The sequence below is a fragment of the Thunnus albacares genome, chromosome 8, assembly GCF_914725855.1.
Source record: "Thunnus albacares chromosome 8, fThuAlb1.1, whole genome shotgun sequence".
NCBI lineage: Eukaryota > Metazoa > Chordata > Actinopteri > Scombriformes > Scombridae > Thunnus > Thunnus albacares.
In genome coordinates this window covers 4,318,699-4,344,952 of record NC_058113.1, presented here as the reverse complement: position 1 = coordinate 4,344,952, position 26,254 = coordinate 4,318,699, and the positions used below count along the sequence as shown (strand labels likewise).

The window sequence follows — 26,254 nt, the reverse complement described above, 5'->3', positions numbered from 1 at the left end:
TTTACATCCCAGTTACATCACCAATTGGAGAGTTCTCTCTCTGATTTCTAGCTTTAGGAGAGAGTGGTGCGTGTTCACAAATACTAACTGAACTGTCCTGTGGCACAGGAAGAACATATGTGAATTTCCTTTTAACAGTTCGCAAACACAATTAATGTTTACTGACCTGTTGAAGAAGAAGACAATAAAAAACGACTTCTGCTTTATTGGCCCAAGATAGGTGATTATAAAAGCTATATTGTACTTACCCCTTTACACATTCTACACAAAGCAGTGAAAAGAAATAGAGTTCTCAAAAAGGCAAATCCAATCCAAAATGTAGAGGAGGGGAGGGAAGCAACAGTGTAATGACAAAAACACATATAAATGTATAATCAAAAATACAATTTATTGAATGTAACTATAATCAAATATACAATTTACTGAAACATCCCATATGAACCAACTTTACAGTGTAAGGAAATAGGCTATGACTTACATGTAGACTGCTCTGCAGTGCGTTTTGAGAAAAAACATCTTCAAAAAGCGGTCTGCATGTAGATCATAGACTATTGTCTGTGATCTACGCCTGGTAACGCTGTACAGTTGGTGTTCACTGGAGGCTTCAATAAACTTTGATTTTGTTTCATTATACAGTTACTTCCTTCTCCTCTTTTTTACATCCACCCTTTATAGGTTCAACACCTCTATGATTGGGAAAGCAAACAAAAATGAAGTTGTAAGCCACGTGAATGCAAAGGTGAAGATTTATAGTATTAAATGCGAATAGGTGAAGGACAAAACTAACACACAAAAAAGCAAAAGGCAAGCACAAACAAGGGCTGCACAAGACAACAGTCCACACATCTCAAGCTCAAATCTCTTACTCAGGAGCTGTGCTGTTTTGTGGAGCCATTTGTTAGTTTTTTTTCTTTTGATGTGTGTTAGTTTTGTTCCGCACCTACTTGCTTTTGATAGAATTTTAGCATTGCATTCCAGTGGCTTGCAACTTCTTCATTTATGTTACTTACTTCGAAGCCCTTATTTTCCTCACCGCTATTTTCTTCTGGTCCTTTGATGTCCTTTAGCCACGGCAAGATCTCTGATTGATCAGTCCTCATTCCTGCCTGTGTAGATTCCAAAACAACAACAAAAAATCACTTGTAAGCATATCATTATAATGAACAATTAACACAACACATAAAGCACACATAATAGTTCTTCTGAAATGCTACTGTTATCCCCATCAGTTACATACAATCTATATTTAAATATGATTTGTGTTACTAACGATTTACTTACGCATTATGGCATGGATTTGAACATGAGCGTCTGTGCAGATTTCCTTCAGCGAGATCTCAGGCAGGAGTTTGTTCAGTGTTTGTATGAAGGCCTCTTTCTACATCAGCATAGATGATGTTAATGATGTTACAGGGGTCATTTTCAGTGGTGGTATATGTGAAGTACTGTGCACAATGGCCTAAAAAAAAGACACACAGATTCATAAATGTATGTTGCTTTTGGGTGCACTGCACACAGGTAATTGACAGCTGAACAAGAACTGAACAATTAAACAAGGTATCCTCTAATGATTAACAGCCCTTGTAAATGTATAGATTATATCTAACTAATGACGAATGTTCAGCAATCACCTGCTTGCCAAAGAGACACAGACAGCCACTGACACATATCGATACAGAGAGGGGGGATGTAATCTCCATCCAAGCTGCCACTCTTATCTTCTTGGTCACAAAGCTCAGAGGGATTGTCAGGCCCTTGTGAACTTGGGCTTCACTGGTCATGAAAAGGACTCATTGAATCATCTCCCCAGTCAATTCTTGAAAACACAAGATCCAGGAAATAAGAATCATATGGATATGTAATAACTGACAACACAACGAGGAAATGCACACTGACGCACTGTCCATGAGGTCATTGATTGTATCCTCATCGATGTCCTCGTCTCTTCCCGTAGACTGCATGCAGTATGTCAATACAGATACAAATGAGAATCACTGTCACAATAGAATTAAACCTTACATAGCGTATTACTCAACGAAGAACTGTTGAGTGCATTGTGAAATAAACTGAAACAAAAGGATCCAAAAATTGTTACTGCTTATCCATCATTAAAAAAACAACTTGTCACAGTTACAGTGTGCCTTGAGGCCTAACTCTATAGCTTACATTGAACTGATGGTAAATCATGGCTACATGCATATAGGCTAAATGTGTGAAAGCACATTAGTGTTAGCTAGCTAAATGTTACCTCACACCTTACCTTACACCACACATAAAACGCAGGCTGGTTGAGTCAAGCTCACTATCTCTGCTTGAGTCAAGTTCGTCCATGCTAAATTAGACGCTGCTTGTTATTTTTCCCAGAATGTTGCCACCAACACCTAATTCATAATACTGCAAATACAAGGGCTTTCATTAGTGGGCCATAGGCTCAATGACCAGTGTGTTACCTCATTTGGTGATAGACAGTGACTTAACAGACATTTATTTAAATGAAAATCTTTGAGATGTTGCCTTATTTCTTTATGTGGTTCAATGTTTGTGAAAATATACACACACACAAAAAAGGAAATGAACACTAGCAGCACCCTTGGCCCATCTTCAAAGCACTCCAGGGTGCTGCAGCACCCAAATTGGGAGCTGCTGTGTTTGGAGATGTCTGCTTTTGTTTGGAAATTTCTGTTTTTGTCACATAACATCTTTACAGTCTGGTACCAAGACTGGACCAGTATGTTGTGAATCACAAATGCTGAAAATAGAGTGTAGAAAAGCATAAGTATATGCCAATAAATGTGATGCAATCTTGGGTATCTAGGAATCTGGAACTGAATACACTAATGCTGATGTCCAATTATATCTCATTTAACAAACATGATTTATGAAAGGACAATACGTTTATGACAAGCCATTACCTTGAAGTAGTTAAACATATTTTCCAGTAAATTTCTGCATTCCTGCTCTGGCCTGCCCCACATGCAAACATGTAAATTACATAAACAATAGGATATTTGGTCTTCCAGTGCTGCGTGGAGATTGCTGGTATGATTAGGAACAGATCATATTTTATCTAGCACTGGGCTTTGGCCTCTGAGTGTCACATATGTTCACAATTAGCCGGGAGACGAAGGTCCGGCTGCGGTCGGCCTGTGGGGAGGGAAATCATGAGTTCATGATCTTTAAGGGATTAAAGCTGCATCTTGGGAGAAATATGTGTGTGTGTGTATGAGATGAGGGAGATCCCATCTGTTTGGGATCTGAGTGTCTCCTTGTTTTCCTGAGGTCTTCCAGGCTATGCAGCACCTCATCACAGCTTGCTGTAATTTATAACATGGGTTGCAACTACAGATCTATTTTCCACTCTTATTAATCTATTGTATACATACTGTATATGTACATAGACATACATATACATATAATGATTGTATGTTATATGGAATACACAATTACTATAGTATGCTGGATGTAAACATACATTGATTGTGTATGGCATGTATATTTGAAAATTTATATAGGTTTGAGGTTTATATGATGTTTATCTACAAACCACAATACACAGTTTGGATTACAATCTGTATGGTATGTGCTACACACGGGCCCACATGGACCCAGATCCAGTGTATATTTGGCATTGTTGTGTGTTAGTTTTGTGTTGTATTGTGCAAACAGGGCTTTCACAGGCAGAGTTTCACATTCACTTTTCACAGATGAATTCATTCTTGCTGCTGTATGATTTACTGAAAACTGCAAATGACAAAACACACATGTACGCTATGCTTATATGTAATGAGTTTACACTGAATGATTGGGTTTCATTTTGCGACAGGAAGCTACAACTTCGATACAAGGGTATATTTTGGATGTCTGAAGGTATATGGTATTGTAGTTCGCAGCAAGCCGTTCAAAGGACAGAACTGGGACTTAAAGCTGTGACTTGAAGACTGGCTAAATGTTCTGACAGTTCAGTCATTTAAAGGAATTTCACTGGGAGACTTCTGGTCCCTGTTGACTTAGCAATTTCTTTCCTGGTCTTAGGTCTGCTTGAGATAATCATCACACAAAGATGATGATGTTAATTTGACATTAAGAACAAAATAAGCAGGTGTGCGATAAAATACTATTATTTTTTTTGCAGCTTTCATGCCTTATTGATATGTTCCCAAGGTCCATTTTGAACCTCCATGCTCAAATAACAAGCAGGTGGAAGTGGAAACTAAACTTATTAACAGTCGGTTTACCAAACACAGGACCATGTTACCTTGGGGTAACAGTGCTAACCACTGAGCCACTGTGCTGTCACGTCTGTTCTGCCTTTGATTTCCTACTACTAGCATGTCCATATGGTAGCCATCTGGGTGAAATATGGACTACATGAGTACCAAGCGAGAATGGGCTTTAACAGACAAATTGTGAGAGTCCATAACAACTGAATATGGATTAGGTCCATTATAAAAATCACCCCTAAAATTACTTGTCTTTCTAAAGACATCACACACAAAAACAAAAATGGGATCCACCTTTGGATCAGTGGGTTTGATTTAATACTGGCTCAGTCAAACTGTCTGTGTGGCCCCACATGGGTTAACATTACAGTGGGGACCTATTTGAGCAATTGGTTACTTCGTCCTCCCAATCCCCACATTGGTTGCTGGAAATGTCAGTGAACAAAATGGCCCATTTGCGTTGCTTGAACCAAATGTCATGAAATAACAAACATGGCATATCACTGATCCTAATGCAGATTAGATTTCCTTGTGTCAGGATTTGTGTGAACAGTACTGCACAAATAAAATGAATAATTGCCTTGTATTTCTTGTTTCACACATGCAACTTGTATTTAGATGAAGATGATGTAAAATTTCCCAATTCTTACAAAAGGGGGTGACTGAAATACATATCCTGCTTATGTTTGTGACATAGAGCTGGTTAGGCTGTGCATTGTTGAGACAAAACAGATGGAGAAAATACAACCTCCTTCTTAGTGCCCTCAATGCCAACCGAGTTCGGTTTGTGTTGCAACCCTGAAGGTCCAGAGAAAAACAAAGCTAAACCTGAAAGTGACTCTCAGAAGACAGAGAAACGCCCTGGGGGATGCAGTCATCTGGGATTACTGGGCTGGAGAGTCAGCAGATCATATTGCCATTTCCTTGTCTTTTATTTCATACTCCTGTCAAAAGAGCTGCTTCAACTGGATGTGCTGAGGCTACTAACTCATATCTGTTTCAGCTCAATGTCATAATAAGTATGAGACTGAAATTTCATACTAGAAAAGTAAGATTCAGTGGTTTCTGCTGCCATGTTATTTCACTTTTTAGATTGCTATGAATCACTCACAAAGACTTTCACGTTCAGAGTAATTTCAATCAACTCAAAAGTGCCCATAGTTTGAGTTTGGAGGATTTAGACTTTTTAAAGTCAGGAAAGACATTTGAGTGAGTAGTAGTGACTAGAACAAGAAAGTGTACTGACCAAGTGTGCTACAGTACTACTTAATGTAGCTTTGATGTTGGCCCCAGCTGCATGTAAATTAGCTTCTTGCTATATGTAGCTGTACAACATTAATAAATTATGTTTGAGATTAAAAATATAGTCATTTTGAAACATCAGTATAATTAGTAAACCAAGCAGCCTCCAAGATGGCTAAAAGGTTAAAGCATCTATCCTCAACATGGATGATGAAACTCAAATTTGGACCCAAACAAAAAACTCAATGTCAAAATGGAGCAGGATTTTCTATCTTCAGTAACTGTAAGAGATGATGGTGAGAAACTGGAAACTGGTGTCAAGGTGCAAGAAGAAAGACCTTTATCTGCATCATCCAACAATGTTTATGAAGAATATTTAAATGGCACATTGAAATGGCGACCTTTGAGTCTTTAAACAGTAGTGAGCAGCACCAGCAATTTTTCTGAGGTTCAATTCACAATGAATGGCATCCTGTCACACCTCTAGTGTTTGAGTCAGTATGGACAGGCTATAGTATGAACAAATTAAGCCATTGATGTTAAAATTGTCAGTCTCTACATGCTTTATGGCACAGCGGTATATTGTAAACCATAGGATGATAGAAGACAGTTCTGTATAAGTGATGCAGATTATGATCAATGCTTTTGAATGTTCACTGATAACTTATTTGGTTAAAGTTAGGATTAGGGAACTTACACTACTTGGGTAAGGCTAGAGAAAGATTGCCATGATTGTTAAAGGTTAAAACTACAGCTAATTACAACTTGGGTTTTATTTTTCTTGAAATGGCTATAAAGCCATCAGCTCTATTGGTTATGATAACATTGTCCTCATCAAATTAATTGCTGAGATCTCGCAACACGGAAACATTGCTAAAAATGCCGTAGATGTGTGTGATGGAAATTGAGGTTTTACATGCCATCTCTGGTGGTTGGCAAGCATTCATTGCTCTCATCTTCTTTTAAATATCAAAGAAACCCAATTCTGGCATGAAACTTGACACAATCACAGGTCTCCAGTACTGAAGGTGACCATGTTACACACCCATGCACCACCACTACTTCACACCATGCATGTATGAGGAGCTGGATACCATACCCATTCATTCCTATGAAAGTTGCTCATTGGCGTAAGTCTGATATGTGTCTGCCATGTTTCCGCAAGCTTCCACATGCTTCAGTGTTTTTGGGCCCATAAAGCATGTGCACTAGAGTCCTTCTCTAGCGCATCCGAGACTTCCGCTGGCTGAGGCGGCTGACCTCAGACTCTTTTAGACTTTCCAAATGTTATTGCATTGAATGGATCATATTCTGATAATAAAAGGAGTCATTTTGCTGGGGTTGTGATGCTCAGAAAAATGTATTCACCATTTTACGGCTGCTCCTTTTCCAGTAATTGTGTGTAGGAAAAATACTTACTTGGCCAGTGTGCATCCATGACGTGACCCAGAAGTTGTAATTACACGGTTTGGTCATTATGTCTCATTGGCCTCACAGCCCGGCACTCTTCCTGGGGGCTTGCTTCACACACTTAATTTTCCTATTCGTATTGGGTGTTATTGTGTACCGCAGAGTTATCCATTATTTCTCAGAGGACTGTGCGGATTACTGCTTTACAGCACATCAGAAACTACTCTGACATTATAAGTAATTCACAAACTTTATTAAAGTTCTCGTTTTCGTTTCAACTTGATTACCTGATCTGAATCCATATTGGCTGTTATCAAACGCTGTTACCAGATTGCAGCATCCTCTTTGAAACAGACAGCACTGGGGTTTCAGTCGGGAACACTGTGCTCCAGTGTATGAACGCAGCATCAACCTGAAGACTCAGAGGGAAGAGCAATTTATTCACAACCAGTCACAGCAGTGTGTGGCAGGTCACAGCTTTGTTTATCAGAAACACAGACACAAAATGCTTCACGTAGTATCTTTAACATCTTGAGATAGTCTTGTTCACTGGTAAGGCAGACACGCACACACTCATAGTAGACTGTGTTGACAGGAATCTTAACATCTTAGTCCCTTGCTCTGCATCTCTGTATGTAATTACACACTTCTTGAAAACCCTCCAACTTTGTTTATATGAGAACTGGCCGAGTGTGCTCTCGCAGCCTGCTAATGAGCAGACATGGGGATATAGCGCTAATACTGGATATGTGGAGCGACACACATACACTGTCTCCTCTCTGAAAGCTACCTATCACAAGCATAGAGCAATGGAAGTGGCTGGAAACCTGCTGTGTTTCATTGCATGTCTGTGAAGCCTCACGCAGATTAGGGATAGTTTAACCACAGCCAATTAACAGACTGCACATAGCCGAGCAAAAGTAGTTATGGTAACGTTATGATAAGACACATACTTGGTTTCACAGGAATTTCTCTATCATGGGTGTAAATTAACAAATGTTGCTATGCAGTCTTTTCAAATTATCACAATAATATGCTAGCTTACTCAGATGTTAGTGGGAGTATGCAGAGGGGAAGGTTTATGTGTACCTGTTAGAGGAAGCTCACACTTTGTAAATGTGAAGTTAATAAGCCCTAGACACAATCAGTATGGTGAGGTGATCTTTGAACTTGAGATCTAGATTTGGTAGCCTTATGGTTGCTATGCAAAAGCAATAAAGAATTGTCATTTGCTAAGATTAGTGATCTATCATGGATGAAGGTACCTTGCTGCCTGTGTTTTGTTTTTTTTTAAGGTTAATTTTAACTTGTGGCATATGTTTTTACTCTATGTACATTCTTATGGTCTTATTTTTAACTCTTGTTCCTGTGAAGCACTTTGTGAATTTCATTTCTATGAAAGGTGCTATACTAAATAAACTTATTATTATTATGAATAGACATAGCCTAGTAATAACCTAGCATCACCAGTGTCCCTAAAACCAAAACCAGCAAATAAGCAAATAAGTAATTTAGTGTTTTGTTTTTTTTCTCTACCTACTTCACTCATTCCAAAGTGATAAGAGTAGCAAAAAGTGTCAGCTTTTTATCTGGCATTACACATCAATTTGTGTTTTGAGTATATGACAAAGCCTCTAACTTTTTATGCTAGCATGATGTGGAATTTAAATGGCACGATAGATAAATGAAAACCTATATGAAAATGTTATTTTCTTCTATTTGATCTTGTCTTTAGGGATGAACATTCACATATGTTTTCATGGTACTAGTCTGAGAAAGTTCTACATAATGCTAGCATAAAAGGTTAAATAGGAGGGTTTGGGTGAGCTAACTTTTTTGTAGTAACTTTTATAGACTGCTAGCACTATGAAAAGTTACATAGATAAGGATTAACTAACATATTCATGTAACTTTTCATAGTAGGCTACCAGCAGTCTATGAAAGGTCTACATGTCTACTATACAGATTACATTCAACATACATAAAGATGCAGTGTGTTTACAGATTAGACTCTCGTCTTTCCATCATGAGTCATGATGGTCATTTTCGAAATATTTTTTGTCTAAAATTATTTCAGTACAATGTATGGCAGATTAAACAACTAAAACCTACATTTAAAGCAGACTGGTAGTCCAACAATGAAATCAGTCTTTGAAAATGTTGTGTCCAAATTCATTGCAAGCCTAAAAGTCTGTCCACATTGGAAATGGTTCATCATATAGGGAGCATGAACGTACTGCTCTGTCACTTATTTGCTTTTTTAAAAATTTGCTTTGGTTTGTTTTTATTGTGACACATATCTGATCTTGATAGGTGCTATATAAAAAAAATATTATTACTCCTTCACACACCATTGATACCTTGTATTACGAGGCAATACTTAGCTAGATATCTTATGTGGATATGCACACAGTACAGATTGCAAACAGAATCCAGAAATCCAGATCCGATCACAATGTGGACAGAATAGAAAGAACACTTACCGGTATTAACTCCAGGTGTAATTAACGACCTTTGATCAAATGTCATTATTCAGATAAATTATCCAGATACAAATTGCATAATAATACCAGGTGAAAATTAGGTCCTAATGTCATGATAATCTGCCTAATAGATTTTGATAGTGCTTGTGTACAAATGGAAATTTGGGCCTGATGGTGGCGCTAAAGGAGAGGTGAGGAGGTCAGGGATCATCCTCTGGGGACCATAAATACCCCAAACAAATATTGGGCCTGTAGTTGTGAAGATACCTTGCTCTGAACCAAAGTGCTGGACAGACTAAATATCAGCATTCTTTCTCTCCACTGCTAGAGGGGTAAAAAAGATAATAATAAAACAATAGCATTTTGAATTTCTTCCTTTAAGCAGTTCATATTTTGTAGGCTCTCCGCAGGGCTCTTTCAGTGCAGGAATCCTCCAGCTCAGACCACCCTGCACACCCAGACCACAACACCACTAATATTATAACCATTCATATGACTGTGATTTCTTTCAGTTTGTATCTACTGCAAACATGCAAACAACAAGGGGAAGCGTGATGCCAAAATTCATGTCAAACCAAAGTATGATAGCTCCACAAATCAACTCAGCTGTAATCTAAAACCTGCCAGACACACACACGCACATGCACACACAAACACACACACACACATATGCATGCACGCACATGCATACGCACACGTACGCACACACACACACACACACTGGCTTAATGGATATCAAATGCTTAAGTGAGTCCAAAAACCACTCCATTCAATCTGATACCAGGACTAAGTAATAACTTCACTTTAAATAGCTAGGCTTAGCATGAAACCACAGCAGTGTTGACAAGCACTGTGTTTATGCTTGTCCATACAGCAAAATGCCTAAACCTGTACTTTTGTAAGTAACAGCAGATGTTTTGTATGGATTTACCCCAAAAAATACACATGCTGAGGCATGTGTACCATCAAAACAGGGTCTGAAAGATTTTGAGCTTGTGAAATAATATTCAAGAATAATTTCACAGCCTGTGCTCTCTGGCTTTATACACCTTTTGTGAGCATGTGAAAATAATTTGCTGACTGTATCTGAATGTGTGAACACGTGGTCAAAACGTTTTCACAGACTTTAATTTGTGATGGTGGGAAAAAATTCTGTAGAAAATTGATGTCAATTGTGAAAACTTTTTAATGATGTGTAAATAAAACTTGTGCATGAGTGAAGATCTGAGGGCAGATTCAAAGACAGATATTCTGTGTAAAAATCAATACTGAAAAGGAACAAATATACAGTACGTTATGTATTTTTAAAAACATTAAAAAAAAAATGCTCCTTAGGAGATATCCTTATAGATCTTGCACAGTAATCATCATGTTCACTTTGTTTTTCAGTATCAACCAACCCAAGCATAATCACAACTCTGGTGGAACAATCTACAAGATTTTTCAGCCCATAAGAGGAAGCAAAGCATTGAAAAAGTGTTTTTACTAGCTTTAACAGTGATTTCAATTCATTTTAATGGAAACAGTTTCACTTGTGGGGGTGAACTAAATACGTGAGAATCTTTTGCATCAAATTTAACTTTTGAGCTTTTGATAAATCCTGATTTGTGGAAACAAAGAGCCGGAGAGACCAAACCAGAGAAAGCTATCATAGCTTAGTTGTGTTGCACCATTTTCAAAACAATTACTCGGCTCTGTATGTAACCTGCTCCACAAAAAACAAGGGCTAGCTGGCTAACTGACAGTTAAGGGGCCTGTATACTCCATCAGAACTGCTTGTCGGACAGTAGAATAGCTTCTGAGATGCAACATTCACACCCACTGTGTCTACACATGGATGAACTTGTGGCACTAAGGCTCAGAATGTCTTATCATCATGCGTTTTATATCCCTGGAACATTCTATACATCCATATACAAATATTTGCTATGTATCGAAAATCTGTGGAAGAGCACAAAAACTCAATAATTGAGTTTTTATTGATTTTTTTTCATAAAAACTGCAGGCTACTGTACATGTAGTACTACTGACATTCTGAGTAGACTTCCAAAAATAACAATATATGTCATGCATTGCTACTGTAAGACATAGTAATGCCATAAGCCTGTTAATAAAGTGAGTGAAAACATAACAAAATCAACCTACAGTTCAAAGTGTGGCTGCATTTTATATGAGGTACTTTTTACTTGAACATACAGTAGATTTCACCTCTACTTTAGTGAAAATAAAGCAGGACTTCTGTTTCAATGATCACGTTTTTAGACTTTCCACACCTGCATGCTGTGTTCAGTGAGCTTCCCGCTTTCGCAGACAGAAAGATGTGGAGCTATAGGGCTCAGTTCACCTTGACAGCCCAACCCCAGAGAGATGATCTGGGTTCAGAGAGCTGGAGAGGCATACGCTACAGAGGTGTGGAAGACACAGGGCCGACAGGGTGAAAGAGCTGGAGAGGAGGGGTAAAATAAAGAGGTGGAGCGGAGCTTTGGCTGGCATTTGACAGCTGGCAAGCTGAGGAGAAACACAATACACCAACGGGAAGACCACAGAGGGAAAGAGACATGTGAATGCGTATGTATGGGTGTAAAATGCTCTTAAATGAGTTTTTGTGGTTGTGGGCAAGTGTTTGTTCGAACAAACCCTTACAGAATTGTATGCAAGTGTAAAAAAAAAAAAAAAAATGCATGTGCAAGATGCTAGTTTGATAACTAGATAGATAGATACTTGTCATGAAATTTACATGGCCACACAGAGCTGGCATCTACGCCAGGCTGGTTGAGTGCTGCATGCCCTGACACACCTTTGAAGTCTGAGCTCAGCTTTTTCCTCACCACTGGAAAATCTCCCAGCCTCTCTCTCTTTCTCTCTCTCTCTCTCTCTCTCACACACACACACACACATCATATCTCATCTGTGCACAGCAGCAATCACCGCACTGTCTCCCTGTGCAGGCCTCACATAAGCATAGTGGGAAGTGAAACAGCGATGAGTGTTTCACTGCACATGTGAGATGTCGAACGCATTAATCCTGCAGCAGCTCAGTCTGCTGTGCATGGGTAATCATTGCATATTATTATCCATCTACAGTGGTGTCTCAGCTTCAGCAATGATTAAAGAGACTCTACTTCATACTCAGTGGAGTTGAAGTTTTTTAATCTAAAAGACATGAGTCAAAACGGAAAGTGTAAGAAACTAGGAGTGGATGTACTACTACTACTGGTGTTAATAGAACAAGTAAAGTTTTGTAAGTGAGTATTTCTACATTGTGACTGTGGTGGAACTTTGTTTCTGTTTGGTTTTATTCTTACGCATGCAAGCGGGCACAAAAACCTTCAACAGTTACATGAGCTGTCTTAGGCAATGAGCACGATTTCACTTTTAGCTATCAAATTTTATACACTCAGCAGGCAAATCCCTCCGTTTGTTGGAACATTCTGATTGGATATGACAAGTTGTACCACTCAACAGATAGACACGTTGCATAGCTCTTCCTCGGAAAACATCTAACAGGCCACTGTCCACGTGCCTGTCTGGGCACTTGCACTAACATACCCTTTAATGTTTGTACAACCCAATGTTCAGTTCAGTTCAGCAGACTTTGTGCCTCTTATCAATGTCAATATCGAGGTAATGTCAGGCCATCCTTTCATCAGAATGTCTTCTCAGAACATTACAATATTACAATATTAGAATATCAGTTACAACATGTATTTTTCAGAGGGAAATACTGTAATTTGTTGTTTTTTGCATTTCTTCAGCTGCACAGAATCACTAGCCAATAAGTCCTTCAAATTAAACAACAAAACATGTTGCTTTTACATGCCCTCTGAGACCCAGGTGCATTTTCTGATCTGATACGCCCCCCAGGACCACATCATTTGTCTGTGGTTTCCTAAATCGTCATAGATTACTATTGAGAAGTGCTGTGGTTAAAGTCTGGCTAGGTTTAGGGAAAGATCATGGTTTGGATTAAAATGATCTCTTTGTTAAGGTAAGGGGACCTTCGTCATCATGGTTACAGTAATGAACATTTTTGGGGATTTGCTGTAACAACCAATGCTCTGTTTTTCTGTGCTGTTTCCTGTCATCTTTATCTGTGCATGAAAGTTTGCCAACTTTTGCCAACATTTTGCTTTTATCGATACAACAATATCGATCAACTTTTCCACCTAATCCAAGTGTAAAAACTTTTTTTGTGATATTTCGACCGATATTTCCAGATTTTCCACTCACGTTTTTTTTATGCGCAAATTGAAAAAACGCATAAAAAAGGTGCACACAGTGCTCACGTTTTTTACAAAAATATGCTGGATTGTCAGAGTTTAAAATATCCAGTAGTGTGTAGTTTGAGCAGTTATACCTTTAAAACACTTCATACAGATGACTTGATCACACAGCATCATTCTCTCCTGTTTAACTGGAAGGTGCTAGGTTAACAGAGACTCAAGGTACACTCTGTACTGTGCACTTTGGGTTGCTATGCAACTGTTGGCTAACATGAAGTAAAAATCTGACATTGTTAACTGGAAGAACAAATCTGCTCCTCCAGGTGAAGCTTTTGTTTTTGCTGTATGGTGTAGCATGCTAAACTCAGAACTGCTGAACTTTGAGCGTGCAGGGAAACACAACGAACACAATCATGTACAGAGTTTTTATGCAGATTAATAGTGATGTGATAAATGTATGTTGGCATAGGTGATGTTTCTCTCCTTCATGGTGACAGGAAGGTTTTAAGAAAACAACCACCATTCTCTAAATGATCATATGAACCCTAACCCAGTACACAGTGAGTTAGAAAATAATTATTAAAACATTAGATATTTATGCAAATTTATTGTGATGTTGGGACCTTATATGCAAATAATTGGTGATGTAAGGACTATCTATTTATGGTGATGGGTGGTGTTTTATGAAACTATTTGGCAGCACTGATGGGGAGAGGGCTTGTGTGCGTTTATTGTGACGTATAGGGTACTTAACACAATATATGCACATTGGTGATGATGTAATGTGATTTATGTAAATTCATGGGGGTTGTAGGGAGGTTTGCATGCAAATTTATGTTGTAAAGGGAACTTTTGTTCAAGATTATGGTAATGTAGGGGATTTATACATATGGAAGTGAGTGTTGCGGTTGAAATCCATGGGCTACTAGTTTTCTGTGTCTCCGCATGTCATACCAAGAAAGCAAAGAGATGACAATGATGATGATGCCAATAGACATTTAAGCACTGTCTGAAAACACTGAAAAGTGGTCGATTGAAGGCATGGTTTTGCTAAAGATGCACAGATTGATTCAATCATTGATACTTAATTTTAATAGACATTTCCATGTGGTCTCAGGGTGTACTTTTGTGCTTTAGCAGACAGACATAAGCGCCCTCCAAACCCACAGGCGTCCTCCTGCAGTCTGTGTTTGTGATTTGCAATTGGCAGGGATCCGTTTACATTGTTTTGGAAATTGACAGCATGTATTTTGTATTTGTTTTGCAGATTAAGAAATGCTAATGAAAGTGTACTGGATATTATTTTTATTTTATTGGTATTTTTATTATTTGTATATCCCTAATAAACTTGCTTTGGTTAAATATGATAGTTGCATTGGTGCCAGCAGTGGTATCAGACTAGCTCCTCGTCTTTACTAGCTTGCTGTCTCTTAATGTGGCTTTAAACTGCAGCTACAGAAAAATCAAAGACTCATAGAGGAATTATGGAAGCTCACATGGGAATTTGGACTGCACCCTCCTGTGCAGTGCTCGCTGAAACTCATGTCATTCTAATAGCTGGTATACATTTAACAACTTTTGCACAGCTGCAGCATCAGAGTTGGAGCCAGCACATGTAACACAGTGTTAACATTACATGCCCGTCACTCTCTGAGGTATTGCAATGTGTTTGAAGTTGAGCAGCTCCAAATTGTAATTCTGTTCTACCGGAGAAAATCCTTGTCCCTGACACATCTTTGACAGTCTCTAGAACCATTTTTTAAAAATAATTCACAGCATGATCAGTGAGCCATGCACCTCCATCTCTTCCTCTTACCTGGAAAATAAATCTTGTAATTTATCTGCTTTCTCCACATATGCCCACCTTTTCACCTTTTACTACAGTCATTGCTCAAGACACGCACTGGCTCCCCCTGCCAGCCCCAGAGCCCCCACCCCCACTCCACCCCACACACCTTCACGTTTAGCCCTGGGGCTGAATATCTATAATTCATCTTTTATCTGGCACTCACAGTCCTGCTTGCTGTTCCACACAGCCGTTGCCCACTTCACAGGGTAAAGCCGCCTGCTGCCGCTTGCTTTAATACAAATCTCACAGGGCACCTAGATATTGATTGTAATCCAAGGTAAACAGCCTGGTTTGCATAATCATGCGTTTCACAAGTGAGCATCGCAGCAACTGAGGTTGAGGCGCTCAGGCTTTGGTTTCAGGGGGATATGGCGTGCCAAACTGGCACCAGCACCACTGCTTTATAGGGTCTTAATAGCAATAGGGGGCCTGACCCTGGATCATATCAAAGGAAGAAATGTTGTTAAAGGAAAATCTGTGAAAACGTGCGTGTTTGTGAGTAGGAGTTAGAGCTGGAACAAGAAAAAGCACAAAGCTTGACCTCCCTGTGTGGTGCAGTTTATGACTTTTTCCAGCTCAGGGTACATGCAGTGTGCTGACTACAAGCCAAACATGCAAATCCTAATACATGAGGTCATGCTGTGTACTATGTATCCATGCTGTAAAAGTAATTTATCTTCCAACATAATGCTAGAGAAAGATAAAAATACACATGTGAAGAATAACTACAATGTTAACTGACCTGTTGGATGAGTCTGTGCTATATTTAATCAACAGGTTTCAGCTCATTTACTTTCAGTTAGGTTTGTCATGAGCATTTATTGACTGGTGACGTGACAGCATACTTTCTACAAGGACCGAAACACACTTATTGTCTTTTATCTCCATGACATTCAAGATAATTGAGTTCCACAAGATGTGACTAAAGGTAAAAATATTATTTATTCTTATTGGCAAAAATAAACCTGATCAAATACTAATCTTATTTTTTACTGTATTCTACTGTATTTTGTTCACCTCTTTGACCTGTGTGTGTTATCATTTTGGTAAAAATAAAATGAAAACAATTAATTGCATAATTGCAGAGTTATTCAATTATCAAACATGCAGCAGGTCTACTACTTCAATCAGACTGTTTACACTAGCTTGAGTTGTTGTGTCATTTAGGTAAATGTTATTATCAGTTCAGCCTTTATGTCAGCAGATTCCTGTTATTATGGGATTTGGATAGGAAGAAGGGCCAAAAATACTTAATCCAGACATCCTTAGCAATTACCTGAAATCTTGGGTCTGCCATGCCTGTTCACTCCAGATATCTGTCTCTAATGGTGATCATTCTACTTCACATTTATTATTGAGGTCATAGTGAATGGTATGTATGTTAATGGGGTGGAAAAATATATGGACAAAATATGTCCACAAAATATGGACAAAAAAAAAAAAAACACACTAACAAAAAAAAACACTTTTCAATTTAATGCACCCCAGTACACCACCACCACTACAACCTCAATAATAAAGTAAAATTATCACCCTTCTGACAATGTCAACAAAAACTGAGAATGTATAAGATTCGTAAAAGTAGAATTTATGGCAGAGCTGTTGTATTGGATTGGTTTAGATTGCACAGATGTTCCTAATAAAATTCATTCAGAGAGTGTATATTAGTGTGGTCAGTAAACCTAAACCTAATATCTTTACTAACGATCATCCTCTGACTTCCTCTTTGCATTTAATTGGACCTTTGGCTCTTGGAACGTACTGTGAGGAATTACCACAGGCAGTATTCATCATAAAATCGGATGGAGGATCAATGATATCTACTGTATCTCTTTCATGTGCCCTGTATAAACCCAAGCAATAAAGCCAAACAAGTGTTTCTATCCTGCAATCAGTGGGAACTAAGGATAGTGATGCTGGTTGGTTAGTCTGTCCATCCAACTTCAACTTCAGACAAATTGGCCAGATTGCTGTTGAATTTGAATTGAATATTCATGGTCCCCAGAGGATGATTATTCCCTGACCTTTCTGGTAACACTTTATTTTAATGATCCATTTATTTTATACTAATTTCTTAGAAATTTCTTAGAGTAATTTGCAGGTGTTTTTTAGCATCTACATTTAAGAGTGTGTAGTTTTATGTGTCACAATATAGAAGCAAATTAGGTTTTTTCAATAATTTCCTTAAAGTAGCTGCTGTGTAACTGTTCATTCTTGGGGTTATGTATTTTGATAGTAGATGGGAAATGTGCTCTTTATAGAGTTTTTAAGAAACAATCTAATATGCTATTATGTAGTTTGATGCACAGAACTACACACTGAAAACTAAGTATTTTCTGTCAGTTAAAGAATTAAGAGTCTAATTTATCAATCTAGTTTTCTTATAGTTTGTACCAAATTATACCACCCTCTCTGTAAAATGTCCTAAAACTTGACTGTTAAACACCCGCAAATTACACAATTTCCAGGAAATTATCATTAAAGATGCAGTGTGTAGAATTCAGTGGCATCTATGTGGTGTTTAATTTGTTTAAAACCCACATACATAAAAACCAGACATGTGCACATGATACAAGTACACACAACAGTATCCAGGAGCGGAAAAGCATCCTCACCAGAGAGCATTTCTGCTCCGCATGCACAAATACGGTCCTGTGAGTACGGGGCTGTGAGGAGCACAAGCCTGACCTTCCCTACATGCTCACAACTGCTCAACACTCACTCATCAAGTTGACTTTTGAGACTGATGGAGGCAGGGACGGAATAGACAGTCCACTCTTTTGATTGGTCACTTAGGTCACTGAGCATGACTTTTGATTGGCTAAAGTCAACTTGACATGCTAGCGAGTGTTGAGGAGTTTTGAGCATGTAGCGGTCCCGTGAGTATTTGTGCATGCAGAGCAGAAATGCTCTCTCGTGAGGATGTTTTTCTGCTTGCGGATACTGTTCTGTTCGCTTGTATGACGTGCACATGCCTGGCTTGTATGTGCACAGGTTTTGAATGTAATTAAACGCCATAATCTAGTGAAACGGACTTGGCAGAAATGGAATATAATATTCATAAGTATGATTTAATTTGGGTATAATCACCTTAAAATAAGAATCATTGTGTTTTCGTTAGCTTAGAAGGAGCCCATTATATCTACATAGGGAGCAGGTCCTCTTCCATGGGGCCCGCCATGTTGCACCACCATGTTCCTACAGTTAGGCCAGAACGGACAAATCAAACACTGGCTCTAGAGAGGGCCTTTCATGTTTTCCACAGCCACCATAGGTTTTCTTACATGCTTGAAAGGGGAGGGGGAGGGGAGGGCAGTGGTATTCAGTTGGTTGCAATCTGCAACCTCACCAATAGAGGTCACTAAATTCTATGCACTGCACCTTTAAATCGAAGGACCTGTAAAATAAGGCCTTATCACCCTTAGAAATGAAACAGCATGCTTTGTATACTTTCATACTCCCAGGTGATAAATATAGGCTTTTGGCAAATCCAACCCAAAGTTTCCACCACTACACAAGGAATATTAAAAAGTAATGGGCATGATTGGCATCAAGTTTTCTAAGCACGTCTAAGCAGATTAGCTTTTTTAACTCCGTATGTCTTCTTACTCCACTGCCATCGTCACACCCTACTACTGCTAAGACTCTAAGAAAAGCTAAATTATCTGTATGTTGTTTGTGCTTCGGGGTTTAATAAACATTGTAGCTTCTAGGCACTGCTAGCAGGGCTGTCAGCTGACTGGACTGAAAGGGACTGAGTACATTAACAGTGCATCGGTTGTGTGTCACCCTGCTGTCTGCTAATCCTAGTATGTTTATTGTGGTGAATGAGTATCTGGGAAACTGCTGCTTCACCCTCGATCTCACATCATCACTCAAGAACCACAGCAAACATCAAAGACTAGTCTCCACTGACCAAGAGCTCTACAGCCCATTATACACGTCAAAGCAAATGGAAAAAGAAACCTGAAGACTAATGAGAAACTGTGGTAGGTTTAGAATTCCAAATAACATGAAGGATTGAACTAATTCTAAGGAAACATAATGGTATATTCTATATAACCCAGTATGATTTATAAAACTGTACATTTGAAAATCTTTTCCCTCCACTGGAGACTAGTATTGATGGAGATATTTGGGGTTTAATGCCAGAGAAAGAAAGCGTTGGAGCTGCCTTTTGCTCCAGCTGCCCAGAAGCCATGACCTTGGGTGGGCTAAATTGGTTTCCGTTGGCCTGCTTTGTAGCAGAGATTGAGCCTCTCTGAACGTCTGCCAGATCAGTTTGGCACCCTAACCTCTTCAGTGACTCTGTTTTTGTCCTTCTGCTGCCCTGCGAAGGTCAGGAGGATTAGCACATACCTTTCAACTCCACAAGGGTACAAGTCATGGCGTCAGTGCTATTTCCAGTGCCACGCATTGCTGCCATTGTCACGCTTTTGAAAACACGGGCACACACTATGACAAGTTGACACAGGAATATATCAAAACCATCATATTTACATATATTTATGAAATGATTGTAAACATTTGAAACACTATTATGATTTAGACACAAATAATGTAAATATTATTTCATCCACCATGTGGGAAATGTATGGCATGATGTCAGAACTAATTGACAGTGTATTCACATGTCCACCCCACTGACGATTGTGTAAAATTTGTCTCAGGAGGTCTCCAAATAAAATCCCAGACTGCCTTAAAACCTCAGAATCAAAAAAAATCAAAAAAATCCCAAAAAAACCCTTTTAAAAAGGACTCAAAAGTTAATTATAACAGTATTATTATTATTATCTATTTATCTATACTATAAAGTGATTAAAAGTATTAAACAGTTTTATGTTGACAGGTGAAGAGCAGCACAGAACATGTGACTGACGGTGATCGGGTAGCAAATATTAGTTTGTCTGCACACTGAAATTAATGTAATGTAACATTTCAACCCGCAAGGTCTTCATCAGGCAAACATTCACATGAGCAAAAAACAGGCTGTACTGTACAGTATATACTGACAAGCAATGACAAGATCACAAAGACAAAATAACACCTCTATTAATTTGCTACGTACAGATGAAATGTACCATGTAGCCCACAAAGTACATATGATACACATTTCATGCAGTATATTTATGAATATAATTATTACTTTTTTGAAACAGAAATTGTGTAAAGTACACTTTTTTTTTCTGCAAACAAAAATGTAAAACGATGCTGCACTTGAGAGTAGGCTACACTTTTTATTTTTTTATTAGAGAGATCATTTCAGAAAAGGTTATAACACTTAAGCTTATTTTAAAATGCTTAAAATGCAATCAAATAGCTTTTTTACAGCTATTTGATTGCATTACGTTGTTGTACTCGCTAACATAGGTGTACATACTTTGAAGTATGCACTGAATTAATCCATTCATTAAATAGAAATCTTTATATGTCACACTACATTGTGACAATCAAGTATAATTCCACCTGTAAGGTGAGCATGAGACCTCCATTGCCGTGGGGTATTTCACCTCCACACCATTACTTTCCACAGCGCTATCTCCACGTTAAATACTGCTGGTTTCTAGCTCTGTCTCCTTTAGTGTATTTCTCCTTTAACAGAAAGTGCGAAATATATTAAATTTGCGAGACCAGACTAGTAACACTGTCGGCTGATCTGCTTCAGTTCAACCTCACATGAACCCTCAGTGACTGACAAGTTCAATAACACTAATGAGACCTGAGCTGAGCTACCTGGTAAATAAATCATGGTGCTCAGGTGTGTAGCACAGAATTCTTATGTCCAAGTCTCTGCATGATATAGTTTTCATAAAGACTTCTACGTGAATGAACAATGACCTCTTTAACTGAGACACAGGCTAAAACTGTCCGTACAGGCAAACCTATGAAGCACACGTGACAACTTCTATTCCAAGCACTCCACTTATTGAGTTAGGTCCTGCTGTTAGAGCAGAAAGAAATGAGTGAAAAGCAGAACATGATGATGGAAGAGACAGCTTAACATTATACCAAAGCCTCTGCAAAAATATTTGGAATATAATTTGTTTTTTATCCTTTGCAAAGCTTTTCAAATCTACAAAGATTAAATTGTAAATCATACCTGATCTACACGCTGTATGTACTTGGGTTACCAACCAGAGTTCACAACCTGCCTGATAAAATCTCATGAGCATGTGATTCTCCTCGGAGTTGCCGATAAGAAAAGGAATATAGAATGTCTCTTAAAGAAACGAATAGCACGCCATGCCAGAGTTCATATAGAGGGCAGGCAGATGGTTCATTGGGGAAAACACAGAAAACTGAACTCATTTTGTTGTGTTGATATTAAAGAGAGATGAAAGGAAAGAATGTATGTATGATTTACGAAGTCGTCTCCTTAAAAATGGATTTGAGTGGGTTCACTTGTCTACTGAAAACTATAAACACTTTGCTCTAAAACCCTGTCTTAAACATGCTAAGAAACTATGATAGCAAATACATACATGTGATGGAGACGTATAGATGAAGAATAAAAAAGAAGGAATGCTCACATCAAGTTTGCCTATAGACAGACATCTTCCAATGAAGTCCAGAGGCTTAGCTTTTGCCCTGCAGCAGAGCACTACAGATGCCTTCAGAAAACAAAATGGATTTATGCCTGACAAATTAGACTTTTTGTGCAGTCTGTGTGTATTTGAAACAGTCAATACACCAGCTGTACAATTTGGTGTCATCTGATAGCAACTATTTTAAAGAAAAACTACAGATTATGAAAATGTAAGTTTTATTTTTATAGCTGTGGTCATTCTTTTCATCAGTTATAACACCATACTAATCCATAAAATGAATTGGTGAAATCTTTGAATGTAGTGCCATCGCTAAAAATAGGTCCAAAGGGGCGAGATGTAAACAAGTCAACAGTATGGAGGTAAATAAGTTAATCTAGGGGATGCACAACAAGTCTGATTAACTAAACGTTTGTGCTTCTTGCCCTGTCGCACTTCTTTTCAGCCACATTCCCAGATCACTGCAAGTAGCTTGATCATGCTACCAAAGGGAAAGCTTATATAAATTTTTTGCCACACCACTGGTTAAGCTGTGTTCATTGAGACAAAATCCAGTCCAGTTACTGATTTGAGTTGGACCACAGCTAACTGCCACAAAGGCAGAACCTGACTCAACTTTTGCCAGAATGTAATGCATCTGGCAGCCTGCTGCGCTGGCTTATCAAATACATAAAAGTGTACATTCCTGTTAGATTACTTAAGGTGAACCGTGTATTTATTTACGTGTTGATCTTCACAACGGAATAACGATTACCGCAATGACAACTTTCAGAATTGTAAAATTTTGCCTCATAAACTAAGTTTCCATCCAAATGTAGAAAAAAAATGTTAATCGAATTCCCAGAAAATCAGTTTAATGTGTGTTTCCAACCACTGCCATCACTGAGTATGTGGAGTCGAGTCGTCAAGATAAACAACTGGTGGCATTAATTTTCCAGTTCGGTGCCATTAAACCATTGCAGAAGAAGATGACATAATTAAGAGAGTGCTAGTCAAGCCTCAATTGAAGTGAAAAACAATGTCAAAAATCTGATGAAAATATGACATTTCTGTTTGTTTCATGTATTAATTCGAGGAGTGTTACAGTTACCTCATCGCTCCACACACAGATCTGATGTTTATCGCCTGCTGTCATATTTTGTGTCTCCAGAAGAGCGGAAGCCTCAGTGGATGTTTAAGTGTTTCCATTGCACTTTGTTGCATTTTGCTTTTATCTATAACCAACTGCTCCACTTAAGCCAAGTGTAAAAACTTTTTGCAATGCTTTATTTTCAGCAGAGTGTTATTCTGTTCTATTCTGTGTCCTTTCCTATTGTCTTTTACTATTAATGTCATATTACTCTAAAGCAGCTCTGGCAGAAGGTGACTTATGCACGAGGTTAAAGTTGAGTGACAGCCAAGATTGACTCCCATAATATTCTAGGGTTGAAATCTCCTGTCTTATATTCTTTTTCTCATCTCACAGTCACAATTAATATCTTCTCGGACATGTCCTTCCAGTCCAACACTGAGGTCAGGTGTGCCAATAAGCTGTGGGGCTGCTTCCAGATGTACCGGCGTGAACGTCCATACTGAATGAGAAAGGCACAAAGGTGGAGAGGGAGGCCAGCGTGTCATCTATCCAAGTCAACCTAGCAGCTGAACTAATAGATCTGCTGCCAGATAGACAGGAAGGCTGGATCAGTCATTCAGCAGCGTCTTTACAGCTGGGCCTGGGAAGACGAAGAAATGTTTGGACCCTGTGCAGAGGAGTAAATGTTTCCTTTTGTCGGTCAGTTTTATCAAAGGGAGGCCCAGATAAAAATCTTGGAGCGTATATAAATCACATCTGCAAACAATTTTTCAAATGTAGCTTCATGTCCTCAGACTCTTTTCATTTGTGTTTCCAAAATGGAATCCATGACAGGTAAACACACATTTAGCTGCTTAGAGATCAAAGGATATTTGATTGGGAATAATTGAGGATGTAATGAGGCTTGATTTGTACAACAGCACACTTTACACACACTTATGTGAGAGGTCATGAGTGTAAAAGGGCCATGGGTCATTACTGGGATCATTATGCGTCTAATAAAAGAGAGGAATCACTAGTGAGAATGTCACTTTAAATAATGTCAAAAGTGAGTATCACTCAGACATATATTTTTATTTAAAAGAAGATGGTTAGCTAAAACCAGCACTGTTTTCCCCATCTGTTGACTGATGGGTTAGAATGAATGGTGTGTGCTGCCACAGCAACATCTGCATACCTCAAATGTCTGCACGCATGTCAAATGTTGTGGAGATGCCTATGAATTATAGATTAGAAGCTTAAGCCTCCAACAGTGATTGATTGTTTTGCCATCATTAGTGGGGGAGCACTACTATGAGAGCAACATAACTCACAAAGCAGGAGCTATACAGCACATACATCACTCATCCATGTATACACACTTGCACACAAACATATACACATGTATAATGTACTATGGCTGCAGCTGACAATTATTTTCATTATTGATTAATCTATCAGTTATTTTCTTGATTGGTTGATCATTCTTGTGGTCTGTAAAATGTCAGCAAATTGTGAAAAACGGCCAGAGCCCATCCATCCATAGTCCAAAACCCCAAAACAACTCATTTATTATCATAGAGAAGAATGAAAACTAGAAAATATTCACATTTCTGAAGCTGCAAACTCTGATTTTTTGCTTAAAGATCCCCTCCAGACATGTATTAAGATATATAAAAATACACTGCTTGGAATAATAATGTGTCTGATATGTTTTTTCTACAAAACAAGTATAATTGCCACTTTAAAATCCTTAAAATGTTGTATAATGTATGGGCACTGGAGGCTTCAAGTTTCATCACACTTGTATAAGTTGAATATTGGACCATGGTTGGTTTCCAAATTAGTTGTGATGTCACAAATCATGCTCCTAGGCCCACCTCTTAAAATCAGATTTTCATTCTGCTCAAACATCCAACTGTAACAACTAGAGCAAAACATATTTTTGAGTAGAGGGGGACTACTTAAAAGTCTATTTGCAATTAATTTTCTGTTGACTGACTGATAAATCAAAATATCGTTGTAACTCTACAGTGCACTTTTATTGCAAAATGCCTTAAACCTAACCTTCAGACATTACAGGATATGGCTGGAGGTTTATAGATTTCTGAAAGTTTACTGTAGTTCAGTGATGAGACTGAGCCAGTTTCTTTGGTCCAGCTCCTCCTCTCTCCTCCTGCATGATATGTCTGAGTTTTTTCTAACTCATTCAGCAGTGAACGTGCTCGGCGGCTAATAACACACTGTCACCTCAGGGCACGTTTGTTATGCACATGCAGTCATTTTGGTGAGCTGTTATGTGCGCTACAAGCTGTCATATACTCAAGCTCTCTTTTAACTTAGTTGTACGTCTTTGGGACCGTCCCTGCCTGCTCTCCCAACATATGTTCACTGTGTGTGAAGTGTGTGTACCTGTGCGCGTCATGTTGCATCATCCTCTACTCACACCATCGTGGATCAGTGAGTTATTTTGCCCTCTTGTTCCGGCTCCACTTCCATTTGGGACTTTTAAAGTGCATGGTAGTATATTGTTCTTTATTTTAATGTATTTTAAAATTGTAATCCTGCTAAGAATCCCCATTTTTACTAAATGTATTGGTGATCGATTACGTCTTTTTTTTCTGTAACTTTAACAGACAGTTAACGGAATACAGTTACCTTTTTTTTGTATCATAATGACGTAACGCCGTTCCATGTATTCCGTTACTCCCCAAGCCTGACAATGTAGTACAAAGTCAAGAGGTCGTGACATGTGGCAAAACAAGCTAACAAAGATATTTTTATGAGATTTGATGACGACGAGACAAATTTAGATTACCACTAGCTTTATTCTTCAAATACACTGTTGTTGTATTGCAGGGTAGGGCCAGTTAGCACTAAAATTATGGTACAATATTATGAGGAAAAATATAAAATCAGATGGTTATTTCACTGTAACCCTGTATGCATGCTTCCTATAGAAAAAAACATACTTGGAAAAGGTCCGATTTAAACTTCATTCCAGTTATAAGGGCGTACTCCAATAGAGATTGATATTTATATGAGTGTGTGTGAGTCTGGGAGGCAGTGTATGTGTCTGTAAACTGAAAAGGGCTTTGGTACGTTGGTCTCATATATTGCCAAAGAACACAGGTAAGAACAATACTCTCTTTTCACAGCGTTAAAGGCTGGAGTTTCCTAACTACAATCAGATGTGGAGGTTTGAAATGTTACATTGTTTTCATGGTTTTG

General features: G+C 38.5%; 1 long non-coding RNA gene across 1 annotated transcript; it reads right to left on the bottom strand.

The window, feature by feature from the left end:
• Nucleotides 1–1,015: 1,015 nt before the first annotated feature.
• Nucleotides 1,016–8,401, bottom strand: LOC122987567. Its single transcript, XR_006404523.1, has 4 exons — nucleotides 7,160–8,401; nucleotides 1,632–1,816; nucleotides 1,282–1,459; nucleotides 1,016–1,106 (listed from the first exon to the last, which is right to left on the bottom strand). It is a non-coding gene; the product is annotated as an uncharacterized LOC122987567 (long non-coding RNA).
• Nucleotides 8,402–26,254: the final 17,853 nt, after the last annotated feature.